We start from the raw sequence: 6,000 nt of genomic DNA on the forward strand, positions 1-6,000 counted from the left end.
CTATTTGTCATTATCCATTTATTCATTGTTTTGATCAATTTTAAACTTCTGTTCTCTTCTCTCATTCTTTTGTTCAGAATTTGGTATCTATATCTTTAGTCTCTCCTCAGAGCATGTCATCACTTGAAATTCTGACAACCATTTTTGTCCATCTTACATCTAATTTTCCATATCTGTTATCACACTTCATCTTCTGATTGAATTTCTTATCAACTTATTTATTCCATTATAAATAACTCCTTTCCTCTCTTATCTCTCCTTCATTGGCTTCTTCTTGTTTTCATTCATCATTTCTTTGTTTTATTTTTCTTTGTGTGTGTGTGTGTGTGTGTGTGTGTGTGTGTGTGTGTGTGTGTGTGTGTGTGTGTGTGTATTTACCTATTTGTGTATTACAGGGCCCGAGCTAAGCTCTCTGTGTCCTGTCTCCTTGTCCATTCCTGTCATATCTCTCTTTCATCTGATTGACACACACCGTCAACGACATCACTGCTCAGTTTATTCCACTTATCAATGCTACGATGCGGAAACTGTATTTTCTCACGTCATTTAGACAGATGTCCTTTATTAGCTTTTTCCATGTCCTCGGAGATGATTACTTGTGGTCACCTTTATCAACTCTCTGTCCAGTATGTCAATCTTGTTCACCAATTTATACATAGTTATCATGTCTCCTCTTGTTCTTCTCTCTTCTAATGTGGTCAGCCCCAGCTTCCTCAGTCTTTCCTCATAGTCTAACTCCCTGAGTCCTGGTACCATCCTTGTTGCCAGCCTCTGTACCCTTTCCACCTTCTTCACATTTTTCTTCATATGCAGTGACCAGACACATGCTGCATATTCTAACTGGGGTCTTATTAAGGTACATAATATCTTCTTCATCATTCCTTCATCTAGGTAGTGGAATGCAAGGCCAATATTTTGAAGCATGTTGTATGTTTTCCAAAAATCTTGTTAATGTGTTTCTCCGGTGACAAAGTGTTTTGCAGTTACTCTAAGTCTTTCTCCTCATTGGTCTCTTTAATTTTCTCATCACCCAGCCTGTAATCCCTGTTTGGTCTGTATCTACTTCTTCCCATTTTCATAACATGGGTCTTGTCTATATTAAATTCCATCTGCCACTCCTTACTCCACTCATATATTTTATCAAGATCTTCCTGTAACTTGTTACAATCTTCCACATTCTTTACTCTCCTCATAATTTTAGTATCGTCCGCAAACATGTTCATGTAACTGTCAATTCCTACTGGCATATCATTAACATAAATCAAAAACATGATGGGACCAGCACTGACCCTTGTGGAACTCCACTGGTTACCTTCTTCCACTCGGACTTCCTTCCTCTCACCACTGTTCTCATTTCTCTTCCCATTAAGTAATTTTCCATCCATTTTGCTAGTTTATCATTTACTCCTCCAATCATCTTTAGTTTCCACATCAGTCTATTGTGTGGTACTTTATCAAAGGCCTTTCTCAAGTCCAGGTAGATAGCATCCACCCATCCCTCTCTATGTTGTAGTATGTCAGTCACTCTTGAATAAAAACATAATAAATTGGATACACGATCTTCCTTTTCTGAAACCAAACTGCCTTTCACTCAGAATGTTTTCACTTTCTAGATACTCACTCCACTTAGCTTTAATTACTTCTTCACATACCTTGCACAATATACTAGTCAACGATACTGGTCTATAATTTAGCGGTTCCATTCTACTACCATTCTTATATATAGGCACAATGTCAGCTCTTTTCCACTCTTTCGGGACTAATCCTGTTCGTATGGAGGTTTCCACAATATCAAATACGGGTTCAACAATTGATCCTTACATTCATTTAGCAACCTCCCAGATATGCCATCAGGCCCCATTGATTTATTAATATCCAGATTGCTTATAATTTTCCTTACATCTTCCTTAGTAACCATGATGTCCTGCATTTGCTTTATTTCCGTAGGCCTTCCTCCCATAAAATGCTCCTCCTTTGTAAACACTTTGCAAAAGTTGTCGTTCAAAATTTCAGCTATATCTCCAGCATCTTCATATACTTCTTCCCTTTTTACCTTTTCTATTGCCTCCCTTTTATTTAGTTTTCCATTTATGAATTTGTAAAACATTTTGGGTCACTATCACAGTTTTCCACCACCCTCTGTTCATATTCCTTCTGTGCTGTTCTCCTTACTTCAACATATCTATTCCTTGCTGTTTTGTAGACTTCTCTTGATAATACATCACTGTTTTTCTTAAGTTTCTTCCATGCCTTTTCTTTGTTCTTTTTGCTTCTTCACAATTTCTATTAAACCACTGTTTATTATTTAAAGTCCTCTTTCTGTGATATGGCACAAACTTTTCACAGCAGAGTTATACAAATCCATAAATTTATCGTATTTCAATTGCATATCCCTTTCCTGGTATACCACGGACCAGTCAATTTCATTAAAGAACTCCCTTATATGGTTATAATTTGCCCTAGTATAATTTAATTTTTCCTCCCTGTTCCACAATCTTATTCGTGCTTAATTCCGTATCCAGCTCAAAGCTTAGGACATCATGATCGCTTTTCCCCAAGGGACATTCATGTTCAATTTCCTCTTTTAGAGATGCCCTGGTAAATACCAAATCCAACCTTGCTGCAACATCTTGTCCCCTGCACCTTGTTGGTGATCTCACCCACTGTGTCATCAAGTTATTTGTTGCTACCTTTAACAATTCTTCTGCCCACTCACCACCGTTCACCACTTCGTAGTCTTCCCACACTATTTCTTTGCAATTAAAGTCTCCAACTATCATCACTCTATCCTTTCTGATGAGTTCTTGCTTCATTCTGTCTAGAGTATTTCTCATCACCATTTGGTACTGTTCATATTCCCAAGCACTGGTTCTGGGTGGTATGTATACTGTTATAATATTAATGTCCCTCTTGCCATCTGTTATAAGCATACTTATCACTTCCTCATTTCTCTTACTATAGTTCACCTCCTTCACTATCAGATCTTCCTTAGTAAGAACCATTATACCACCACCTCCTTTATTTTTCTATCATTTCTCCATACTTTGTAGTGTTTTACAACAAACCAGTCTAGCTTTATTTCGGGCCTTAGCTTTGTTTCCACACACACATTATGTCCGGTTCGTTATTTCTTAGGTAATCCATACATTCTAGCCTCTTAGACAGAAATCCATCTATATTTGTGTAAGTCACTTGTGTGTGTGTGTGTGTGTGTGTGTGTGTGTGTGTGTGTGCGTGTTTTTGTGTGTGTGTGTGTGTGTGTGTTTTTTTGTCTGTGTCTTTTCACATGTGTGTATGTGTGTTTGTGTGTATTCACTGTTTGATCTGCTGCAGTCTCTGACGAGACAGCCAGACGTTACCCTACGGAGCGAGCTCAGAGCTCATTATTTCCGATCGTGTGTGTGTGTGTGTGTGTGTGTGTGTGTGTGTGTGTGTGTGTGTGTGTGTGTGTGTGTGTGTGTGTGTGTGTGTATGTGTGTGTGTGTGTGTGTGTGTGGGTGTGTTGCAAAATCCCAATTGTTGAGATTTAATTGTATCAAATAAGCAACTTCTTTTTCATAGTAGTGATAAAATGCATCTTGAACTGAAAATTAATGTTAACAAGTGAGTAGAAGAAAAAAGATGCAAATAGATTGGTGAGCATGACAACAAAATAAGTAATATAAATCTCTAAATATAAATTAATTTACTTTATTAAAGCTTCTTGCACAGCATCAAATAACTAGATAAAAACTAGATGACAGTACAATAAGAATTAAAAAAAAATTTCAGAGAGAGAGAGAGAGAGAGAGAGAGAGAGAGAGAGAGAGAGAGAGAGAGAGAGAGAGAGAGAGAGAGAGAGAGAGAGAGAGAGAGAGAGAGAGAGAGAGAGAGAGAGAGAATAAAAATATATTCTTAACTACCACACTGTTTTTGAAACAACAGGTGAAGTATAAAATCTTTAAGACTAAATAAGATATCAAGTATTGAACCATTGAAACATCAGAGGCATGAAGGTACATTATCACTTTCCAAAATATATCAGTTATATGAAAATGACTGCTTAGAAAACTTCTATTCAGTAGGTTAGATTGAAAACAACATTTTTTTTACATATGTAACAGTGTAAAAACAAATTCTATGTACAGTATCTTGAACCCTAGCTATGTACAAAACATACTGTCTAGTTGATGATAAAGCTTACACATGTGATCATGGAACTATATAATTACATCACTACCTTAAAAGTGTTGAAAGTCACTGGACAGTTACTCAGTTATAATGCACTGTAGAGTACATAAATGTTTTGGCATCAAATGCTTTCAACAAAATTTTTTCTACTCTGATACTGATGAATGATAAATTATAGAAGATTTTCCGTTTAAAGGAAAAGCATTATAACCGATGAATTCCTTCCTTAGAATTGTACAACAAAATTACTGTAAATCTATTATGATTTAATATCTATGTAATTCTCACTATCTGTATATAAACCACTTATACTTATGATTTTCAACCAAAACATCTATAAAAACAATTATGGCAACTGATAGTAACAGCTATACATGATCATCTGAATTTCTTATTTCAGGTAGTTGAGTCTTCTGTGCGAGGGCATTACACACAAATAACATTTGGTCAAGTTTCTTGTCAAGAAGAACCAACTGAAATGGAAGACAGTTTTCTCAATAAAATTTTCAAATTTGTTTTTATATTTTTATGTGAAGAGAGAGAGAGAGAGAGAGAGAGAGAGAGAGAGAGAGAGAGAGAGAGAGAGAGAGAGAGAGAGAGAGAGAGAAAGAGAGAGAGAATGGTAGTTACTTTTCAGTTTATGCTTTCTTCCATAGTTAGAGAACAGTATCAAAATATGTACAAAAACTCAAGCTAAATAAGATCAAAGTCTACAATCCTATTCAAAATAGATAAGAGAGAACAGGCATGATATTACTGCAAGCTGCATCAAGAATTCATTTCCATAACTTATGTATGTAAATATTTTTCCTGCTGTATGTATATCTATTTGTTCCAAACAAATGTTTTGAAAAAAGATTTTGGTGTCTATATATCTTTTAAATGACACTATTAACAACAAATGGGAGACCAAGCAGATCCATAGTATGGTGTTAGACTCACAACCGAAAGGGTGCTGAGTTTAATCCTAGCATCTGCATCTGACAGTTATCTTATTCAAAGAACTGACAACTCTAACTGTAGCCAGTCACTGTTACCATGCAACTGTGGCCTTTGCTGTCAAGTGCATAATATAACTGAAAAAAAATATATAGAAAATACGAATGCACCCAAATTAAAAGCATCTAAGTTCTGAGTACTCAGAAATATGAAAAAGAATCTCCACAAGTCCAAAATCTGTTTGTCACTCCACCACATGTTGAATTTCATCATGCACCTCCTGCTTAGCAACACTTTTGTCTGCCATCCATATTAGGTAACAGCATTGCAAAGGAGAGAGGCACCATGTTCTTTACACTCAATATTGATCCACTATGACTATATGAAACTTGCTTTGTTGTGCTCCAAGATTTCCTTGTATATTTTACAAAAACAACAGCCTACACTTATAATACAGTGGTACTTTCACTGTAAAGAGAATAGACAAACTATAAACATTGCAGAGTACCCATGAAGGAAAGTATGTACCAATGTTAAATTTTGAACTATAGGAGTCTTAAAATGTCGTAAATTGTCACGCATGATAACTCATATGCCTTTATGATCCTAAGCTTAATTTCATAATCATTATCTGTCTCAATCACGCACAGTGGGGAGAGAGAGATCTTCTGTGTTCCTCTGCCCATGTCCTCTTTGCTGTTACTTTATCACATAATTGCTCTTATTTAAGGAAGACAAATAAAGAAAGATACACTTATATGTTGATTCCTCATTCTCTGTCAAATGAGGTTTGTGAGTAAACTGAAAGGTTATATAAAGTGACATTGTTCAAGTCTCTCTTCCTTACAATCTCACAGCTACTGAGCCCCTTTTCAGTACATACCAGCATAA

The 6,000-nt window shown here is 36.0% G+C and overlaps 1 protein-coding gene across 1 annotated transcript in view; it reads right to left on the reverse strand.

Moving 5' to 3' along the window:
- Positions 1–6,000, reverse strand: part of LOC123520130 (potassium voltage-gated channel subfamily KQT member 1-like) — a 123,733-nt gene that overhangs the window by 20,415 nt on the left and 97,318 nt on the right. The window lies entirely within an intron of this gene.

The sequence above is a fragment of the Portunus trituberculatus genome, chromosome 46, assembly GCF_017591435.1.
Source record: "Portunus trituberculatus isolate SZX2019 chromosome 46, ASM1759143v1, whole genome shotgun sequence".
In the NCBI taxonomy this organism is placed as follows: domain Eukaryota; kingdom Metazoa; phylum Arthropoda; class Malacostraca; order Decapoda; family Portunidae; genus Portunus; species Portunus trituberculatus.